The sequence below is a fragment of the Balaenoptera borealis genome (genome assembly GCF_965194805.1).
Source record: "Balaenoptera borealis genome assembly, chromosome: 17".
In the NCBI taxonomy this organism is placed as follows: Eukaryota; Metazoa; Chordata; class Mammalia; order Artiodactyla; family Balaenopteridae; genus Balaenoptera; species Balaenoptera borealis.
The window spans coordinates 28,407,545-28,429,617 of record NC_138876.1 but is presented as its reverse complement, the minus strand read 5'-3'; the positions used below and the strand labels follow the sequence as shown (position 1 = coordinate 28,429,617).

General features: G+C 39.0%; 1 protein-coding gene across 1 annotated transcript in view; it reads left to right on the top strand.

Moving 5' to 3' along the window:
- Nucleotides 1-22,073, top strand: part of EMC2 (ER membrane protein complex subunit 2) — a 392,876-nt gene that overhangs the window by 321,270 nt on the left and 49,533 nt on the right. The gene's annotated exons all lie outside the window — the stretch shown is intronic.

Below are 22,073 nucleotides of genomic sequence, written 5' to 3'. Positions count from 1 at the left end.
ACTCCACCCAGGCTTAACTCTCTTGACCTGAGTCAGGGGAAGGACTGACACGCGAAAAGACAATTCACAAAGCAGGAAATGCAAATAGCCAATAAGCTTATAAAAAGATGTGTAATCACCTTAGTAATGGAGGAAAACCAAATTAAGACAATAGGAAATACAAATACCCTTTCCCCATCTTACACTTACTTTGAGCTATGCACTTAGCAGGTGGAATTGTGAACAAAGTCACTGATACTATTCCAAATATATACATATATTTGTACAGTCAAAAAATGGGGTATGATAAACATGTTAAGTCGAACCATTATATATTTTGGCCTATAACAAGAATGATTTGATATGGCTTGATCATCTAATATACCTGATGCAAAGTACTGCTTAGAAAGTTTTCAGAGCACATTGACATACAGACCCCATAATGGATCTGATGATTCCAAGTGATACCCCCAAGAAACTTAGAGAAAGCAGAACAAGGGTCAAGCTAACATCTTGGGATTGGCGGTCTGGGTTGAAAAGCCAAGTGCACCAGGGAAGCAATGCTGGGTCTCACGGGCCTTGTTGGTCACAGATCCTATCTTAGGAGAGGAGTTGCCAGTAGCAGAGCTAGACGATTATTAGCAAGCCCACTCTGAGTGCAGTTTTGACAGAATGCATCCGTTGGCAGGAGTGTGAGAGGCAGCAAATGCTTGTGGCTTGTTTCTGCTCTGACTGCAACATTAACTTGTCTTAACCTTTATTTGGCTGAGTGCCTGAAGCTCTCCTTAGAAGAGATGCAATTATCCCCTTGCCCTTTTTCAAAATTCTCTCTATGTCACTTTGTAGTTGGGCTGCAGCAATGTCATACCTGATGGCTGGTGTCTGATATGAGCCCTAGCCAAGGATGTCATTAACTGGAGAGGGCACAGTGATGTAACTCTATATGATAATCTATAGTGAACTATCCTGTAAGTGCTACAACCCCCAAAGCTTTTACTGGTTCAACTCTCAAGCCAAACTGCAGTGCAGAAGGGAAAGGAGGTGATTTGTTTGCTCAGGGATTGGGTCAGAGCTGGCTGGACTATGTCAACTAAAGGATCCTCCTCTTATTGCAGCTCTGATACACCAGCTCCTGAATTCCTAAATTAAAATGAAAAACTAGGGCTCTGTCTCACTCTGTCTCTCTGTTTTCTCTCTCTGTCTTTCTCTGTCTACCTTTCTGACTGTTTTTCCCTCTCTCCCTCCCTCTGAATACTATGAGACCCTTCTTTGAGAAGAAATCCACCTACACAGCACCTTTCCTAGAAGGTTTTTAGCAACTCTTTACTTGTATAGGGTCCTTTGTGAGTTGTTTTGCTCTGTGTGTGTGTTTCAAATTTCACCACAGCCAAAATCTTTATTAAATTTTTTCCTTTGCAAGAGAATCTCATTGCCTTTATTTACCTTATTTTTGTTTCTATTCATTCATGAACCCATTCCTCCATTAATCCAATAAACATCTTCAGTGTAGTTGATACAATATTAGGTTCTGTATGCTATAGCAGTTAAGAACATGGTTTCTGGAGTCAGAAACCTGGGCTCCAGTCCAGGATCATCTACTTACTAGATATTACTTTGGGTTTTCTAATCTCATTACTACTTATTTTTTTTCATCATCTAAATAGAACCTACCTCAAAGAGCTGTTAGGATTAAATGAGATAATCAATATAAAGAGATCTGCACAGAAGCTGGATTCAATAAATGTGAACTCTTATTAATAATGACTTAATGAAAATTGTTTATTTTATCCCTTATCCTTTTAAATGAGAGCCACAGGAATAGTTCTACAGCTAGGCCGTGCCCGAAGCAAAGATGCCTTTTCCATATTATTGTAAGATATTTTAACAGCATCTAAACTGACCCTCTTATTCTTCTCCAGGAAAATCACCTTGACCTGGAAACTGATAGTCTCACATCCAATAGAAGGCTTTGTTCCCAGAAGCCACAGGAAAAAGAAATGTTACCCTCTTCCTATTTCCCTATTTATCCAAATTAATATACAGTCCTAACGCTCTTCCTGGTGGAGTAATTGAGTTCTTTTTTTCCTATTTAGTCCTTACATGAGGATATTCATAACATCAACCAAACTTTCCAAAGGTCAGGCAATTCCTTTATGAAATATATTTATTTCAAGGGCTCATTCTAAAAAAAATATACAAAGAACTCTCACTTCCAAAAAAATTAGTCAGCCACTATTTCCATCAAATCACAACACAAAACAGACCTAGCCAAAGGGCTTGGTGCCTTTCTGTACAACTTTTGGGAAGAAAGGCCAACAAAGAATCCTTCTTGACCTAACGTAATCCCTCCTACACTTCTTAACTAACTACAATTCAACGCAGTAATGTTTGAAAATGACACGGCAGTGTTTCATTCTTTTTGCTATTAACACCAAAGATGAAAGTTGATAGAATGGGCATCATTTTAAACAGGGTTTGAGGAAGGAACTAGCTGTGCTTCGTGAAAGTAAGCCTCTTTGCACACAAATAAACCTGGCATAGACAATAATCTCCATCATCTCTCCAAGCACACCTGACTAAAATTTCAGAGATTCAAAGAATAAAAGTACATAATACACCCTGACATGATGGGTTTCAACCTCCATCATGCTGGATTACCTCCAACATGAAGGAAAATATCCTGCATTATTTTATACATTTTCCTAGGGATAAACAGCTGATTCTCGTGAATAGACTGAAAACCCTTCAAAGCAAACTTAGTATATAATGCACAAGGTCAGGGCTTATTGTAGGCTCCACATTTTCTCTAATTTCTTAATCTGTTCCTCCTTTCAGACTCACTCATGAGTATTTAGAAATATTTCAATTCAACCATGTGGGTAGAACCTACCTTGGTGACACTTTCAATGACCCGAACTACAGCATTTATCTTCCCACCATCATCAAACTTCAGGTCTCAGTCCAAGTGTCACTTCCTTCCCCATATTATAGTTTCATCTCTCCCTGTCCTTTTCCCTTTGTTTTATTTATCATCAATTGAACTATTTTCATATGTGATTATTTGATTCATACCTGTCTCCTCTACTAGATTAAAATTCCTTGAGGATAGGTAGCTTCTGGTTTGGTTTTTCTTTCCTTTATATTCTATTTGCCTAGCAAAATTCCTAGAATATTACAGTCAACCAGTAAATTATTGAACAAATGAAAGAATTCATAAGAATTAATTTCCTCCAAATTATTTTCTTTTATTTTGCCTTACTACAGTCTTCCAGATATTTCCTAGTTCATATTTCTCATGGAATTAAATTGTCCCATTTATCTGGCTGAATCGTAATTAAACCTTTCCTCTCCTCCCATTGGTAAGTCTAAGAAACCAAACTTTTCCCCATTGTGACACTCCCATATGTTATGTCTCAAATCAGCCCAGATAAAGTAGGTGTTATGAGTCAGCCACAATAAACACAAACCCCAAGCAGTTAAAGGCAAAGAGCTGCATTTTAGATAAATTCTGAAAAATGCTAATTGTGCTTCTAAAGTGCTAAAAATTCTGCCCTGGAATTTAGCTAAATAAACACAAATCTAGGCATAAGATGGTTTGCATAGTATTAGACTGTTTTAAAACATAAATTCCAATATTCACTACTTTTAGAGATTTTATAAGTAATATAAAAGAAACAATAGATTATTGAGATTTGAATCACATGGTAAGAACTTCCATATAGACCAACATAAAAAGGAGCCTCTGAAATTTTCACTGTAGAATCTCAACTCTTCCCCTATAACTGACACCTGAAGCATTTGAAACATACTTTCTAGACACTCATCAGAGAATTCAACAAAAGATCAGAAATTCAGCAATTCTGTAAGAAGCTTACTTGAAAAAATTCAATATTTAAGAGTCAGCCAGAGAAGCATGCTAACTATTCAATCCTCAAGATAATTCTGGCTCCATTCCTTAATTAAGTTATCATGAGAAAGAAACTTGGGCTGTAGTATCCTAGTTTTCTGAAAAACCTATCTTCCTTTTGGACTTAATGATATGAAGAACATTTCTTAGCCTTACTAAAATGATTTTCCATTATGTTACTCATTGGCCTTTATCTAAAGATCCACATGATAATTCCTCCTAAAATTTTGCACAAGGAAATGTTTCTCTGTCTAAATTAATATCTAGACTTTCTTTTTATCAGGTACTTCATAACTGTGATCCAATATTCTTCACTCTATTTTTCACTTTGTTTAATAGAAACCTAAAGGTTAACTTTTAAACTTTTATTGTGGCTATTGACTAACTTCAGGTATTCCCTTGCTTTCCTTCTGATTGATTTTGAATATTATTAAGCTTTGGTTTACATCACAATTGTATTGACCCTCTTTGAAATAGATGAGATGGAAGTATAGTGACCATACATCCTGGATTTTCCAGGGATGTTTTGATTTCAGTGGCTTTATTTTTTTATTTGATGGTAATTAATTAAAATCTAACAATATACTTCCATATTCTCATATTCATAAAAATTTTCATGAAAATAAATTCACTCACCATTGAAAATTTGAAAGACCCTGGGTCCTAATTTTGGGTTAAGAGAATATTGTCACATAGCTTTATATCATAAATAAACCCAACCTCATTCTAGTATTCCAGACTCATATTTCCACTGACCGTTAGACACCTTCACTTGGATGTCCCCCACATACCTCAAACTCAGCATATCGCATATCTTTTTTCCACCAAACGTAGTGCTTTTTCCTATGCTTTTCATAACTTGGTCAGTGACAAATTATCCAAGTGATTTCTCTCAATGGCCCCACCCTATTCAAATCAATCATTAACTTTATCTGATCTCTGAAATGCCTAATATATTACCTCCTCTCAGTTTCTTCCTTCACTCTTCAAGTTCATCATTTCTCCTTGGCCCCTTTCTATTGTTTCCCAACAGTCCTTACCCACTTTTCCAATCTGATCTCTACCCCATTATCTGAGTTTTCTTTCTAAAACTAAATTCTGATTATGCCATTTTTCTTTTTAAGAAAATCTCAGTATTTCCTCCATTATTCGTAGAATAAACTTCAGCTTACATAACCATGACATGTAGTTGTTGTTTCCTATCTCAATTTCTACCATTTACTCCCATAACACAAGTGTTTGTAGCTTTCATCCACAACCACTTCCCTCCCCCACCCTCATCACAACTCTTTTCAAGGACCCCCTTCCTCTAGTCAGTTTGGGAGAAATTAAAAGTACGTCAATGCACACCAGAGCCTACTTTTCTACTAATGCTAGCATCTACCTGCTGCTCTTAGGTCTAGTTCAAATCTTCACTTGCTTCACTAAAGATCATGTAATTCTGGAACAACCGTCCCCCTCTACTGCTGGTGCCTCCACCATGTGGGCATCAGCAGAGGAGTAATGCCAAGGGGCCTGCCCTTCTCTTCTCTGTCCTACCCTTAAATTCCCCATGGCTCCACTAATATGAGGCTGTTATATATGGCTGACTTGTATGAAAGGCTTAAAGACATTGAGAGAGAACATACAGAATAATTAGGACTAGGGACCAGCTTAATATTAAATATGCAACATTGCTGATTTTCAAAACCCTTCTGCCATCTTTGCAACTGGGAATTTGTCAACAAGTAGACTTTTCCTTCTGAAGCCTCTAACCACTTTCTTGGGCCCTCTCTCTCTGTTCATTTCTCCCTCTGTCCTTTTCTCCCTCTGTCCTTTTCTTTTCTCCCTAGATGCCTATATCCAACTCTAAAGTTCCTCGTATTTATCATATAGAGTAGTTTTACTTTCCACTCACTCTCCCTGAGCAGGAAGAAGTTCAGTCTGTGAGTAACAAGCTACAAAGTGGGCCATTCCTTTTTTAAAACCAGTATGGTTTAGCATAGTGAGAAAATAAATTAGTAATTTTCCTACTAATCTGTTTTCCTTTTGCAATTGGATAGAAATCAACAACAATAAAACCAACTTCTCAGAATAACTATAGGCCTCTTGGCAAATAAGAATATGTTTTAATTGTTAAACAGGTATTTCTTTTTCCGCTGACGTATATTCTAACACAAAACCTAAACTCATAAAAGCCCTAAAAAAAAAAAAAAAAAAAAAGCCCTAAAAGAAGAGGAAGGAAAACTGATGAATTACAGTTCAGACCAAATGATGCCATCTAGCTATCAAATAAATTATTCATCGTAGCTATTTATATGGTGTAATCCTTATACTTACCTGACAATGTGCTGACGAATTCTTCTTTCTACTATATTTTCCTCAGTCGACTTATTCAAGTCTGAGAAGAAAGGTGAGAAAACAGTGGATTCTCTCTCTCTTCTTAGAAAGTACTTAGATTATGTTTGTTATTCTAAGTTGTAGATTAAAAAAATTAAATTATTATATTTACAGGAAGGAGAGTCTCATCTATGTGACTCCTTTAAAGGATGAGAGTATAAATGTACTTAGGGAACAAACTGGATCATCCAAATCTGCTTTATTATTTCATGAATCACTGAATCATAGGCCTGGCAGGGACCTTGAGAGTCACACCACCAATCTCAGCAAGAAGACATTACATATACCAGATGACCACCAATCCCATTTTTATTGCCTCACTGAGAACTTCCCACATTTTGCCTGATAACTCGTTCTAGTATAATAATCCTGGATATCAGAATAGTCTTTCCTAATGAATAACTGAATTCTTCATGTTGCTTTCTTACCTTCTTATATTAGCCCAGAAAAGTCTGTATAATTAACTCATAATTTTCTCCAACTAAAAATTATTTTATTTTATTGTCTGGTTTCAAAAGATTTTCACAATCAGAGTATAGTTAAATGCATGGGCTCAAATCCTGCTTCCACAGCTTACTATCTGTGTGACCTTGGGGAAATTTTTAAACCTCTCCTTGCCTCAGTTTCATCATCAATAACATTGAGGTAACAACAGTACCTACTTCATAGGGTTCTTATGAGGATTAAATTAAATGAGTTAATATCTGTAACTCCCTTGAATAAATGTTGGCATATAGTATTATAAAAAATATTTGTTAAAAAATTAAAAGCACTTTAAAAAATAAAAAGGAAAGAAAATTTAGAAAAAACAACAAAAGAAACAAATCACCAATAACCTCACTCTAGAGATAACTGTTTGCATTTTGATGTTTCCTTCTGTCCTATGTATATATAAATCACACAGATAGCACATGATTGGGATGATGCTATATTTGAGAAAAGGGTCTACATCATGAACTTCTTCACTTAATGTTATTTTATGGGCATATCCATAAAATATCTTTAAATATCTTTGAAAATATCTCAATATCCTTAAAAATCTTTGAAAATCATATTTAGAGGTTTTACAGCAATTCATTTTATGGACTTATCCCATCTCAGCAATCCCCCTATTATTGAGCTATGTGATTGTTTACAGTATTTCCTTGTTTTAGCTAATGCAGTGATAAATATCTTTGTAAATAATTTTTTATCTATCTTCTTGAATATTTCTACTCTAAGTTTTCTTGAAAGGATATTTTGAAGACTTCAGGTACAAACTGTTAATTTGTGCTCCAGAAAGAAATGTATTAATTGATGCTCCTATGAAGCAATGTATGAGACAGCATCTCTCACGGCAACATTAAATATTACTTTTAAAAAAGGAAAAACTTCCCAATTTGATGATAAAAATCATGTTTAAGATGCTAATTTGAATGTTTTGATTCCTGGTGGAAGTGAATGTTTCTGAATATCAAAATTAGTGAATTTTTATTAAGTTATGCCTTAGTCTTTGGCTCTATAATTGGAAGTCATTGTTCTTTTACATTTTCCCTTGTGTCATGCTTTCTAACTTTAATCCACTTTGTGGCTCTCCTCTAGGGTTTTTTTCCTTCCTTGGGTTCTTTTCTTACCCTGGTTTCCAAGATAAGAGGCTACTTTAGTATTGGGGCCAGACTACTTGTTTTGGCAAGAATTTATAAATCAGGAGAATTTATCATGTTCCTATTTATGCAAGTCATGAACAATCATCAAGTGACTGGTATGAGTAAGTATTAATCTAGGTACTAGGAGGTAAGAGAGGTGCTTGCCCTCCCAGAGTTTAAAGTCTAACTGGAGAGAAACGTCTAAGCCATGAAACAATTAGTGATCAATACAAGGCAGCCTACACTGGGTGAATTGTGGAATACATATATAGATACTAAGTGCTATGGTCATTTAAAGAAAGGAGAGATCAATGATGATGTGAGAAATCATCAATGAGGTTGGCCTTGGCAAAGGGAAGGACAGGCAGTTCAGGTGAAAAGAACTACAGAAGTAAATGGCAGCTTAGTATAGATACAAAGAGCATGGATTTTTGTGTCAGGCTTGGGTGGGAAGTCTCAGCTCCACCATTTATTAGCTTTAACCTTAAGCAAGTTTATTAACCAAACTCTCGGTTTGAACCCCAACCCTGCCATTTATGAACTTGGTGACAAAGCTAATCATTGGGGCAAACTAATAATTTCTTGGTAATGGTAAATCTAACTTTGCTCATGGGTAACATCAGGGTAATCAGAGTACCTACCTCATAGCATTGTTGTGGGGATTAAATGCGTAAAATATGAAAACAGGGGCCTGGCACATTATAAGCACTCAATAGTGTTAGTTTTCATCATTAACCTCTTTAAGCATCAATTTAGTAAATCACTTGTTTTTATGATGTAATAATGATTTTCCACCATAATAGATAACTATTGGTGTTTTGATTGAGAATTGGACAGATTTGTCACTGCAAAGGAGAAGAAGATACTGGAACTGGAGGTTTTTCCCCAAATCATGATGCACATCTTATATTTTGAAGTGGAGTGCTTGGCTCAGTTTACTGTTAATTATAGCCCACATCCACCGACCTATGTCTCTCTCCATTTGGGCTTGAGAGCCTAATTTTTCTCTGCAAGACCCAAAGTCAGTTGACTTTTTAAAGATCAAATTCAGTGCTCTCATTAATACATCCTAAATAAAAGATGTAATTAACATTCCTAAAAATGGGAATGTTAATTTAAAAAGTAATTAAGTAAAGGAGTTAATTAAAGTACCAATTAGGTAAAGAAGTATTATATTAGCAACACTAAAGAGGATGAAAGGATTTAGAAAAATCAAAACTCTAAGTGTGAAGGTTTTAAAATATAGACACACATTTTTTTTTTTTTTTGACACACATTTTTTGACACTCCTCCCTTCATAAGGTGGAGCCTAGTTCCCCTTTCCTTGAATGTGGGCTGGATTTAGTGACTGTATAGAATGTGGTGGAAGGGACAGTGTTTGACTTCTGAAACTTGGCCATAGGAAACTTTGCAGCATCCTCCTTCTATTTAGTATCACACTCTTTAGGGGAACCCAGCAGTCATGTTTTAAGGAACCTTAAGAGGCCCTATGGAGAGGTCCATGTGTTAAGAACTCAAGGTCTCCCACCAATAGGCAGCACAAACTTGCCAGCATTGTGAATGAGCCATCTTGGAATTGACTCCTCCAGTCCCAGTCAAGCCTTAAAATGCTGCAGCCCCAGCCAGTATCTTGACTGCAACCTTATGAGACCCGAGCCAAAACCACACAGCTAACCTCCTCCCAAATAATAAAAGTTTATTTTTAAGTCATTAAGTTTGGGGATAATTGAACATGATATACAATGAGATACTTAACCTAATTCACTTGAGAAAAAAACAAGTCAAATACTCATAATTAATTAGAGGAAACTTTTGTTAAGCAAAATTGAAGAAAATAATTGGAAAATATCAATCAGGAAATTGACTACAACCAGGTCACACATTTTGGCAGAGACTAGCTAGCTGTCCATCAAAGCCATTTCTTCTTTTTCCTGGATATTACTGCTGGATGACATTTCACATCTAACTGCTGGGAAATGCAGTTAGATGTGGCAATAAGGTTGAGTGCTAACCAACTGAAATGAAAGCCTCCATGCTGTCTCTTTTTCTGTCTGCTGGCTAAATATTGACAACCAGGGAGATCTCGGAAGTCATACGCTGAAGATGACAGAGCTCCTATCAGCATAGGTTCCTGATAACTGTGGAGCAGACAGCACCCTGCACCACCCACACTCACCCCAAACCTTGCTAATGGAGGATTTGTCATCTTCATTGTGGCTTCACAGTTCTTCTTGGGCAATGTATTAGTCAGTGTTTTCCAGAGAAACAGAACCAATAGATGATAGATAAATTAGTATAGACATAGATATTTAGAAAGAGACTCATCATGAGGGATTAGCTCATGCACTTACAGACGCTGAGAAGTCCCACAGTGTGCTGACTTAAACTGGAGGCCCAGAGAGCTGATAGTGTAGTTCCAGTCCACAGCCAAAGGCCCAAGAACCAGGGGATCCAATGGTGTAAGTCCCAGTCCGAGTCTGAAGGCCCAAGAACCAGGGGCACCAGTGTTGGAGGGCAGGAGAAAATGGATGTCCCAGCATAAGTAGAGAACAAAGTCACCCCTCCTCTACCATTTTGTTTTATCCAGGTCCTCAACAGATTGGATGATGCCCACCCACATTGGTGAGGGCAGTCTTCTTTACTCAGACTTCCCATTCAAAAGCTAGTCTCTTCTAGAAACATCCTTACAGACACATCCGGAAATAATGTTTTTTTTGTTTTGTTTTTGTTTTTTTTTTAAATGTAAGCTTCACTTTTTTTTTTTTTTTTAATTATTAGCACCTTTAATTATTATTTATTTATTTGGCTGTGTTGGGTCTTCGTTTCTGCCCGAGGGCTTCCTCTAGTTGCGGCAAGCGGAGGCCACTCTTCATCGCGGTGCGCGGGCCTCTCACTACCGCGGCCTCTCTTGTTGCGGAGCACAGGCTCCAGACGTGCAGGCTCAGTAATTGTGGCTCACGGGCCCAGTTGCTCCGCGGCATGTGGGATCTTCCCAGACCAGGGCTCGAACCCGTGTCCCCTGCATTAGCAGGCAAACTCTCAACCACTGCGCCACCAGGGAAGCCCCAGAAATAATGTTTTACCAACTATCTGGGCATCACTTAGTCCAGTCAAGTTGACACATAAAATTAACCACCTGCTTAATTCAGCCACCAGATTGGGGAGGGAAATGAATAAAAGTATGCAGCTTTCTTAACCACTTCATCCAGGAAGTAATACACATCACTTTGCTCACATTCCATTGGTGCAAATTAGTCATTTGGCCCCACCTAAATGAAAACCAAGCTGGGAAATGTAGTACCCCATTGGGCCACTGCTCTCTAACAACAACTCTACACAAAGGAGATGGGGTATGATCTTTGGTCAACCTGCCATGGTCTATCCCTTCTCCTTACACACAGAGCATACTCAACTCCCAAAGGGGATGACTAAAAGGTCCATCTAGATATTACCTCCAGCTCCAAGTCAAACAGCTCCAGGATGTGCACAGTCTTCTGCATAAGATCTGGATGTCTCTTCTTGGGATCTAAAAAACTGGAAACTAGGAAGACAAGTTATCCCTCATATACAATATAAAATGATGGTAACAGGGACATGATAATCATATCATTGATCCACAGAAATGCTGAAACTCTGTCAGGTATGATACAGTCCTTTTGTCCTAGGGGGTGGGTAAATTCCTTGATTAGGCTCTGTTCTGATTTCTGGAAGAAATTCACTTGTCTACTATTCCCCAAAGCTCCTGTTCAATCTTCCAGTAGTTTGTTTCTTCCTTGCCTTTTTTGGCCACATCTAAAGTGCATATTCAGGAGTATGCCCTCCTTAGGTCCTGTACAAATGTTCAGGACTGCTTCCTGCTAGTACAAGTATTGGGGCCCAAGTGTTGTTTTTTAAGGCTCAAATATTTAAGGGCTTCTTTGGCAATAAAATTCCTTCAGCAACTTAGACTTCTCTGCTACTTGCTTCCATTAGTTTCATGTGCCATTACCCATACACAAAATTTTCCTGCCTCCAGCCCGAATAGTTTCCTAGCTTCTTGTCCCCAGTTTCTCTTTCTCAGCTTAATGATGGCTCTTTTGAGATTATCCAGAACAGCTATGCCCTTAATATGATCTTTGACATAAGGTTGTGTCGTTAAAGAAACTTTTCCTCTCGAAGTCTCTCTCAGCCTCATCTATTACTGTTTAAAATCTAGCAACCCCTTTTATTCTGTTTGCAACCAGGTCCTGCCTTTGCCCTCTTCCTTCTCTGGTGACCCTGGTTTCTCTGCTGCAGATCCACTCAGCAGCAGGGGCATTGCTGCCTATGCCATTTAAGCATCAAGGGAAAATGAGTTTAATTTTTGGCAGTTGTTCTAAATGTCATCGGTATTCCAGAACAGTTAATTTTCCTAATTTGGCAGAATGTGGGCAATTCAAGTAGAATTCAAAGGTAAATTCAATATAAACACACAAACACTCAGGTCTGGATAAATAGCAGTGAAGAACAGCCTTTTGCCAGAGTGCTCACGGAATAGAATCATTTAAGTTTTAACATTATGAATGTAAAAATATATTTATTTTTCAACCAAATAAAAGGATTTTGTTGGACTTTTCTGTGGCAAAACTGTTCTATTCAAAAAGATAACTGAGTTTTCTGCCACATAGCATGCTGATGATTGGAACTATGGCTATTCAAGGTATGGAAGATTATGGTACAAGATATTAGCACGCAGTTGGCTTCACAATTAAGCAAAAGACAGTCTTCCAGATTGATTTTCTGTCTCATGAAGGGAAATATAATTTTCTTTCTCGGACATATCTATGATGGTAGAAATAAAAGATCTGCAAATGAATGGTTTCCACATAGTTGATGATGCTGGTGAAGGAAGAGGAGGAGGATAAGAAGAGGAAAAGAGAAGAAGAAGGAGAAAAGGAAAAGAAGAAAGAAGAGGAAGAGATTATTTTGGATCCTGGTGATGACCCAATACAGTAATTTGTCAGCAGTACTTAATCAACATGATCATGGTTCCCAAGTACTTCCAAAAACCCAGGTTCTGCTGTTACAAAGCAGCCCGCTAAAGATAATGTGGATCTAATGATAGAATACCGAACAGGATTTCTCTCTCAGGCTTTGTCTCATTTATCTTAAGTTTCATCAGAGTCCTGCAAAGTAAACAGTATTATTCCTGTTTTACAGATGAAAAAACCATGGCTGAGATGTGTGCCATTTCAGGGCACATATCAGAAATATTATTTCCTGGTATGAGTCGGACTATGTAACTAGTCCTGGCTAACAAGTTGTGAGGCAGTACACTGCCTGTTGAGACCTTTCAGATTCTTTTTCCCTCTAACTGGACAACCAGTAACATTTGAAAAGGTAGTTGCATCAGATTGGGTCCCTGAGAGCCTTCCTGCTGACCTGTCAGGGTCAGGTAGCAAGAGACTATGGAGTTGTAGCAGCATCGTGTAGCTCATTCTGAATGACCAGAGGTAGTTAACTAAAAAAAGGTCTTCTAGCAAAAAATACATATGAAAAAAGACTAGATTTTCTTTCTTTATAATAGATAAGAATCTTGATCCAATTTTTGTTTTAAATGAGTGGAGCAATATACGGGGCTTCACTTCAAATTGTCGCTTCAGGATTCTCAACCTTGACAGCAGTTATACAAAATAAGGATAAAATTCCACTTAATTATATAAATTCTTATCCATCTCTCAAATGAAAATGGAGATCAAAATTAGATTAAAAAATGATTAAGAGCAGGGGCACAAGCTAATCCAGTATTTGTTTCTCACCTAAAAGCTTTCTAGATTTTTTAGGTAAGTGTTTTTAAAATATCTATTCCTGTGTTTTTTGAGTAATTTAGAGAAACCCAAATAGCTTTCATTATTTCATATAAAGTAGGAAAAAAAGGCATAGTTTACATTGTCCAATGATATGGTAGCAAGAAGAGTGTTATGCTTGAATCAGGGGCAAATATTACTTCTAATTTTTTTCGACAGATAATTTGAAATATAATTTTAAAAGACCAAATCAGCATTAAAGATTCAGATTTAAATGAAAGTTAACAAACACAATAAAACATCTTTTTTTTTTTAAACATCTTTATTGAAGTATAATTGCCTTACAATGGTGTGTTAGCTTCTGCTTTATAACAAAGTGAATCAGTTATACATATACAATATGTTCCCATTTCTCTTCCCTCTTGCATCTCCCTCCCTCCCACCCTCCCCATCCCACCCCTCTAGGTGGTCACAAAGCACCGAGCTGATCTCCCTGTGCTATGCGGCTGCTTCCCACTAGTTATCTATTTTACATTTGGTAGTGTATATATGTCCATGACACTCTCTTACCCTGTCACATCTCACCCCTCCCCCTCCCCATATCCTCAAGTCCATTCTCTAGTAGGTCTGTGTCTTTATTCCCGTCTTGCCACTAGGTTCTTCATGGCCTTTTTTTTTTTTTTTTTTCCTTAGATTCCGTATATATGTGTTAGCATACTGTATTTGTTTTTCTCTTTCTGACTTACTTCACTCTGTATGACAGACTCTAACTCCATCCACCTCATTACAAATACCTCCATTTCATTTCTTTTTATGGCTGAGTAATATTCCATTGTATATATGTGCCACATCTTCTTTATCCATTCATCTGTCGATGGACATTTAGGTTGCTTCCATGTCCTGGCTATTGTAAATAGAGCTGCAATGAACATTTTGGTACATGACTCTTTTCGACCTATGGTTTTCTCAGGGTATATGCCCAGTAGTGGGATTGCTGGGTCGTATGGTAGTTCTATTTGTAGTTTTCTAAGGAACCTCCATACTGTTCTCCATAGTGGCTGTATCAATTTACATTCCCACCAACAGTGCAAGAGTGTTCCCTTTCCTCCACACCCTATCCAGCATTTATTGTTTCTAGATTTTTTGATGATGGCCATTCTGACCGGTGTGAGACGATATCTCATTGTAGTTTTGATTTGCATTTCTCTAATGATTAATGATGTTGAGCATTCTTTCATGTGTCTGTAGGCCATCTGTATATCTTCTTTGGAGAAATGTCTATTTAGGTCTTCTGCCCATTTTTGGATTGGGTTGTTCGTTTTTTTGTTATTGAGCTGCATGAGCTGCTTGTAAATCTTGGAGATTAATCCTTTGTCAGTTGCTTCATTTGCAAATATTTTCTCCCATTCTGATGGTTGTCTTTTGGTCTTGTTTATGGTTTCCTTTGCTGTGCAAAAGCTTTTAAGTTTCATTAGGTCCCATTTGTTTATTTGTGTTCTTATTTCCATTTCTCTAGGAGCTGGGTCAAAAAGAATCTTGCTGTGATGTATGTCATAGAGTGTTCTGCCTGTTTTCCTCTAAGAGTTTGATAGTGTCTGCCCTTACACTTAGGTCTTTAATCCATTTTGAGTTTATTTTTGTGCATGGTGTCAGGGAGTGTTCTAATTTCATACTTTTACATGTACCTGTCCAATTTTCCCAGCACCACTTATTGAAGAGGCTGTCTTTTCTCCACTGTATATGCTTGCCTCCTTTATCAAAGATAAGGTGACAATATGTGTGTGGGTTTATCTCTGGGCTTTCTGTCCTGTTCCATTGATCTATATTTCTGTTTTTGTGCCAGTACCAAACTGTCTTGATTACTGTAGCTTTGTAATATAGTCTGAAGTCAGGGAGCCTGATTCCCCCAGCTCCATTTTTCGTTCTCAAGATTGCTTTGGCTATTCGGGGTCTTTTGTGTTTCCATACAAAGTGTGAAATTTTTTGTTCTAGTTCTGTGAAAAATGCCAGTGGTAGTTTGATAGGGATTGCATTGAATCTGTAGATTGCTTTGGGTAGTAGAGTCATTTTCACAATGTTGATTCTTCCAATCCAGGAACATGGTATATCTCTCCATCTATTTGTATCATCTTTAATTTCTTTCATCAGTGTCTTATAATTTTCTGCATACAGGTCTTTTGTCTCCTTAGGTAGGTTTATTCCTAGATATTTTATTCTTTTTGTTGCAATGGTAAACGGGAGTGTTTTCTGAATTTCACTTTCAGATTTTTCGTCATTAGTGTATAGAAATGCAAGAGATTTCTGTGCATTAATTTTGTATCCTGCTACTTTACCAAATTCATTGATTAGCTCTAGGAGTTTTCTGGTAGCATCTTTAGGATTCTCTATGTATAGTATCATGTCATCTGCAAATAGTGACAGCTTTACTTCTTCTTTTCCGATTTGGATTCCTTTTATTTCTTTGTCTTCTCTGATTGCTGTGGCTAACACTTCCAAAACTATGTTGAATAATAGTGGTGAGAGTGGGCAACCTTGTCTTGTTCCTGATCTTAGTGGAAATGGTTTCAGTTTTTTACCATTGAGGACAATGTTGGCTGTGGGTTTGTCATATATGGCCTTTATTATGTTGAGGAAAGTTCCCTCTATGCCTACTTTCTGCAGGGCTTTTATCATAAATGGGTGTTGAATTTTGTCGAAAGCTTTCTCTGCATCTATTGAGATGATCATATGGTTTTTCTCCTTCAATTTGTTAATATGGTGTATCACATTGATTGATTTGCGTATGTTGAAGAATCCTTGCATTCCTGGGATAAACCCCGCTTGATCATGGTGTATGATCCTTTTAATGTGCTGTTGGATTCTGTTTGCTAGTATTTTGTTGAGGATTTTTGCATCTATGTTCATCAGTGATATTGGCCTGTAGTTTTCTTTCTTTGTGACGTCTTTGTCTGGTTTTGGTATCAGGGTGATGGTGGCCTCGTAGAATGAGTTTGGGAGTGTTCCTCCCTCTGCAATATTTTGGAAGAGTTTGAGAAGGATAGGTGTTAGCTCTTCTCTAAATGTTTGATAGAATTCGCCTGTGAAGCCATCTGGTCCTGGGCTTTTGTTTGTTGGAAGGTTTTTAATCACAGTTTCAATTTCAGTGCTTGTGATTGGTCTGTTCATATTTTCTATTTCTTCCTGGTTCAGTCTCGGCAGTTTGTGCATTTCTAAGAATCTGTCCATTTCTTCCAGGTTGTCCATTTTATTGGCATAGAGTTGCTTGTAGTAATCTCTCATGATCTTTTGTATTTCTGCAGTGTCAGTGGTTACTTCTCCTTTTTCATTTCTAATTCTATTGATTTGAGTCTTCTCTCTTTTTCTCTTGATGAGTCTGGCTAATGGTTTATCAATTTTGTTTATCTTCTCGAAGAACCAGCTTTTAGTTTCATTGATTTTTGCTATTGTTTCCTTCATTTCTTTTTCATTTATTTCTGACCTAATCTTTATGATTTCTTTCCTTCTGCTGGCTTTGGGGTTTTTCTGTTCTTCTTTCTCTAATTGCTTTAGGTGCAAGGTTAGGTTGTTTATTCGAGATGTTTCCTGTTTCTTGAGGTAGGCTTGTATTGCTATAAACTTCCCTCTTAGCACTGCTTTTGCTGCGTCCCATAGGTTTTGGGTCGTCGTATCTCCATTGTCATTTGTTTCTAGGTATTTTTTGATTTCCCCATTGATTTCTTCAGTGATCACTTCGTTATTAAGTAGTGTATTGTGTAGCCTCCATGTGTTTGTATTTTTTACAGATCTTTTCCTGTAATTGATATCTAGTCTCATAGCGTTGTGGTCGGAAAAGATACTTGATACGATATCAATTTTCTTAAATTTACCAAGGCTTGAATTGTGACCCAAGATATGATCTATCCTGGAGAATGTTCCATGAGCACTTGAGAAAAATGTGTATTCTGTTGTTTTTGGGTGGAATGTCCTATAAATATCAATTAAGTCCATCTTGTTTAATGTATCATTTAAAGCTTGTGTTTCCTTATTTATTTTCATTTTGGATGATCTGTCCATTGGTGAAAGTGGGGTGTTAAAGTCCCCTACTATGATTGTGTTGCTGTCGATTTCCCCTTTTATGGCTGTTAGTATTTGCCTTATGTATTGAGGTGCTCCTATGTTGGGTGCATAAATATTTACAATTGTTATACCTTCCTCTTGGATCGATCCCTTGATCATTATATAGTGTCCTTCTTTGTCTCTTGTAATAGTCTTTATTTTAAAGTCTATTTTGTCTGATATGAGAATTGCTACTCCAGCTTTCTTTTGATTGCCATTTGCATGGAATATCTTTTTCCGTCCCCTCACTTTCAGTCTGTATGTGTCTCTAGGTCTGAAGTGGGTCTCTTGTAGACAGCATATATATGGGTCTTGTTTTTGTATCCATTCAGCCAGCCTGTGTCTTTTGGTGGGAGCATTTAATCCATTTACATTCAAGGTAATTATCGATATGTATGTTCCTATTCCCATTTTCTTAAATGTTTTGGGTTTGTTATTGTAGGTGTTTTCCTTCTCTTGTGTTTCTTGCCTAGAGAAGTTCCTGTAGCATTTGTTGTAAAGCTGGTTTGGTGGTGCTGAACTCTCTCAGCTTTTGCTTGTCTGTAAAGGTTTTAATTTCTCCATCGAATCTGAATGAGATCCTTGCTGGGTAGAGTAATCTTGGTTGTAGGTTTTTCTCCTTCATCACTTTAAGTATATCCTGCCACTCCCTTCTGGCTTGCAGAGTTTCTGCTGAAAGATCAGATGTTAACCTTATGGGGATTCCCTTGTGTGTTATTTGTTGTTTTTCCCTTGCTGCCTTTAATATGTTTTCCTTATATTTAATTTTTGACAGTTTGATTAATATGTGTCTTGGCGTGTTTCTCCTTGGGTTTATCCTGTATGGGACTCTCTGTGCTTCCAGGACTTGATTAACTATTTCCTTTCCCATATTAGGGAAGTTTTCAACTATAATCTCTTCAAATATTTTCTCAGTCCCTTTCTTTTTCTCTTCTTCTTCTGGGACCCCTATAATTCGAATGTTGGTGCGTTTAATGTTGTCCCAGAGGTCTCTGAGACTGTCCTCAGTTCTTTTCATTCTTTTTTCTTTATCCTGCTCTGCAGTAGTTATTTCCACCATTTTATCTTCCAGGTCACTTATCCTTTCTTCTGCCTCAGTTATTCTGCTATTGATCCCATCTAGAGTATTTTTAATTTCATTTATTGTGTTTTTCATCATTGCTTGGTTCCTCTTTAGTTCTTCTACGTCTTTGTTAAATGTTTCTTGCATTTTGTCTATTCTATTTCCAAGATTTTGGATCATCCTTACTATCATTATTCTGAATTCTTTTTCAGGTAGACTACCTACTTCCTCTTCATTTGTTAAGTCTGGTGTGTTTTGACCCTGCTCCTTCATCTGCTGTGTGTTTTTCTGTCATCTCATTTTGCTTATCTTACTGTGTTTGGGGTCTCCTTTTCACAGGCTGCAGGTTCGTAGTTCCCATTGTTTTTGGTATCTGTCCCCAGTGGCTAAGGTTGGTTCAGTGGGTTGTGTAGGCTTCCTGGTGGAGGGAACTAGTGCCTGAGCTCTGGTGGATGAGGCTGGATCTTGTCTTTCTGGTGGGCACGTCCACGTCTGGTGGTGTATTTTGGGGTGTCTGTGGCCTTATTATGATTTTAGGCAGCCTCTCTGCTAATGGATGGGGCTGTGTTCCTGTCTTGCTAGTTGTTTGGCATAGGGTGTTCAGCACTGTAGCTTGCTGGTCATTGAGTGATGCTGGGTCTTGATGTTGAGATGGAGATCTCTGAGAGATTTTTGCTGTTTGGTATTATGTGGAGCTGGGAGGTCTCTTGTGGACCAGTGTCCTGAAGTTGGCTCTCCCACCTCAGAGGTACAGCCCTGATGCCTGGCTGGAGCACCAAGAGCCTTTCGTCCACACGGCTCAGAGTAAAAGGGAGAAAAAATAGAAAGAAAGAAAGAAAGAAAGAAAGAGGCTATAATATAGTGAAGTAAAATAAAGCTATTATAAAGCAAAGCTTTACAGACAAAATCTCACCCAGAAGCATATACAGATACACTCACAAAAAAAGGAAAAGGGGAAAAATTAATATATCCTGCTCCCAAAGTCCACCTCCTGAATTTGGGATGATTCGTTGTCTATTCAGGTATTCAACAGATGCAGGCACATCAAGTTGTTTGTGGAGTTTTAATCCGCTGCTTCTGAGGCTGCTGGGAGAGATTTCCCCTTCTCTTCTCTGTTCGCACAGCTCCTGGAGATCAGCTTTGGATTTGGACCCGCCTCTGCGTGTAGGTCGCCTGAGGGCGTCTGTTCCCCGCCCAGACAGGACGGGGTTAAAGGAGCAGCTGCTTCGGGGGCTCTGGCTCACCCAGGCCGCAGGGAGGGAGGCGGGGCGAGCCTGCGGCGTCAGAGGCCAGCTTGACGTTGCACCAGCCTGAGGCACGCAGTGCGTTCTCCCAGGGAAGTTGTCCCTGGATCACGGGACCCTGGCAGTGGCGGGCTGCACGGGCTCCCGGGAGGGGCGGTGTGGAGAGTGACCTGTGCTCGCACACAGGCTTTTTGGAGGCGGCAGCAGCAGCCCCAGCATCTCACGCCCGTCTCTGGGGTCCGCGCTGATAGCCGCGGCTCGCGCCAGTCTCTGGAGTTCGTTTAGGCGGGGCTCTGAATCCCCTCTCCTTGCACGCCGCGAAACAAAGAGGCAAGAAAAAGTCTCTCGCCTCTTCGGCAGCTGCAGACTCCCCCCGTCTCCCTCCCAGCCAGCTGTGGTGCGCTAACCCCTTCAGGCTGTGTTCACGCCGCCAACCCCAGTCCTCTCCCTGCAATCCGACTGAAGCTGAGCCTCAGCTCCCAGCCCCGCCCGCCCCGGCAGCTGAGCAGACAAGCCTCTTGGGCTGCTGAGTGCTGCTCGGCGCCGATCCTCTGTGCGGGAAGCTCTCCGTTTTTTCCTCTGCGCCCCTGTTGCTGTGGGATCCGCGCTGATAGCCGCAGCTTGCGCCAGTCTCTGAAGTTCGTTTAGGCAGCGCTCTGAATCCCCTCTCCTCCCGCACCAGGAAACAAAGAGGGAAGAAAAAGTCTCTTGCCTCTTCGGCAGCTGCAGACTTTTTCCCGGACTCCCTCCCGGCTAGCTGTGGTGCACTAACCCCTTCAGGCTGTGTTCACGCCGCCAACCCCAGTCCTCTCCCTGGCCAACCCCAGTCCTCTCCCTGCGATCCGACCGAAGCCCGAGCCTCAGCTCCCAGCCCCGCCCGCCCCGGCGGGTGAGCAGACAAGCCTCTGGGGCTGGTGAGTGCAGGTCGGCGCCGAGCCTCTGTGCGGGAATCTCTCCGCTTTGCCCTCCGCACCCCTGTGGCTGCGTTCTCCTCTGTGGCTCCAAAGCTTACCCCCTCTGCCACCCGCAGTCTCTGCCCGCGAAGGGGCTTCCTAGTGCGTGGAAATCTTTCCTCCTTCACAGCTCCCTGCCACTGGTACAGGTGCCGTCCCTATTCTTTTGTCTCTGTTATTTCTTTTTTCTTTTGCCCTACCCAAGTACGGGGGGTGTTTCTTGCCTTTTGGGAGGTCTGACGTTTTCTGCCAGCGTTCAGTGGGTGTTCTGTAGGAGCAGTTCCACGTGTAGATGTATTTCTACTGTATCTGTGGGAAGGAAGGTGATCTCCGCGTCTTACTCTTCCGCCATCTTCTCTCCTCTCATAAAACATCTTAATAAATAGTTTTATTTTAAAATGATATGACACACTTGCTATTAACATATATGGCATCAAATGCCCTAATAAAAAGCCAAGAACCTTAATAACTGCCCTTTTTAGAATATCAAAAACAAATAATCAACATCAAATTATTTTTCTTGTTTGGCAAGAACAGTAAAATTTAAAGCACAATGAGAACCATAAAACTAAAACTCTCAATACACTATATAGAATAACCTATCTTTACTTTCTTGTATGACATTTGTTTGGAGCCTGGCTAGGAAGCATGAAGATGGTAGTGGGAAAACAAGGCTGGCTCTTCCTGAAACACAGGAGAATTAATAAAGCAGGGGAAAACACTGTCTGCTACTCATATTTCCCTGAAATAAAATAATAATCATGGTAAAATGATTTCTAAATATGCCACACTTTTATGAGCCTAAAATTGAGAAGTTAAAAATGTAAATTAAACATCTGCAGGAAGCTGAATAACCCAAAAAAATCCATATAATTATGGCATCTCATTCTGAGGTTGATTGCAAATTCTTCATTTATGACCTGTGAAAGACTTCTCTTGTCCTTAAAGTCAACATTAAGGCATGCCAAGTTTCCTATAAGAAAATTATTCTAATGATAGCTTTAAATATTATAGTTCTATAATTATAAAATATTCTCCTAGTAAATACATAGACTTGAGTGTA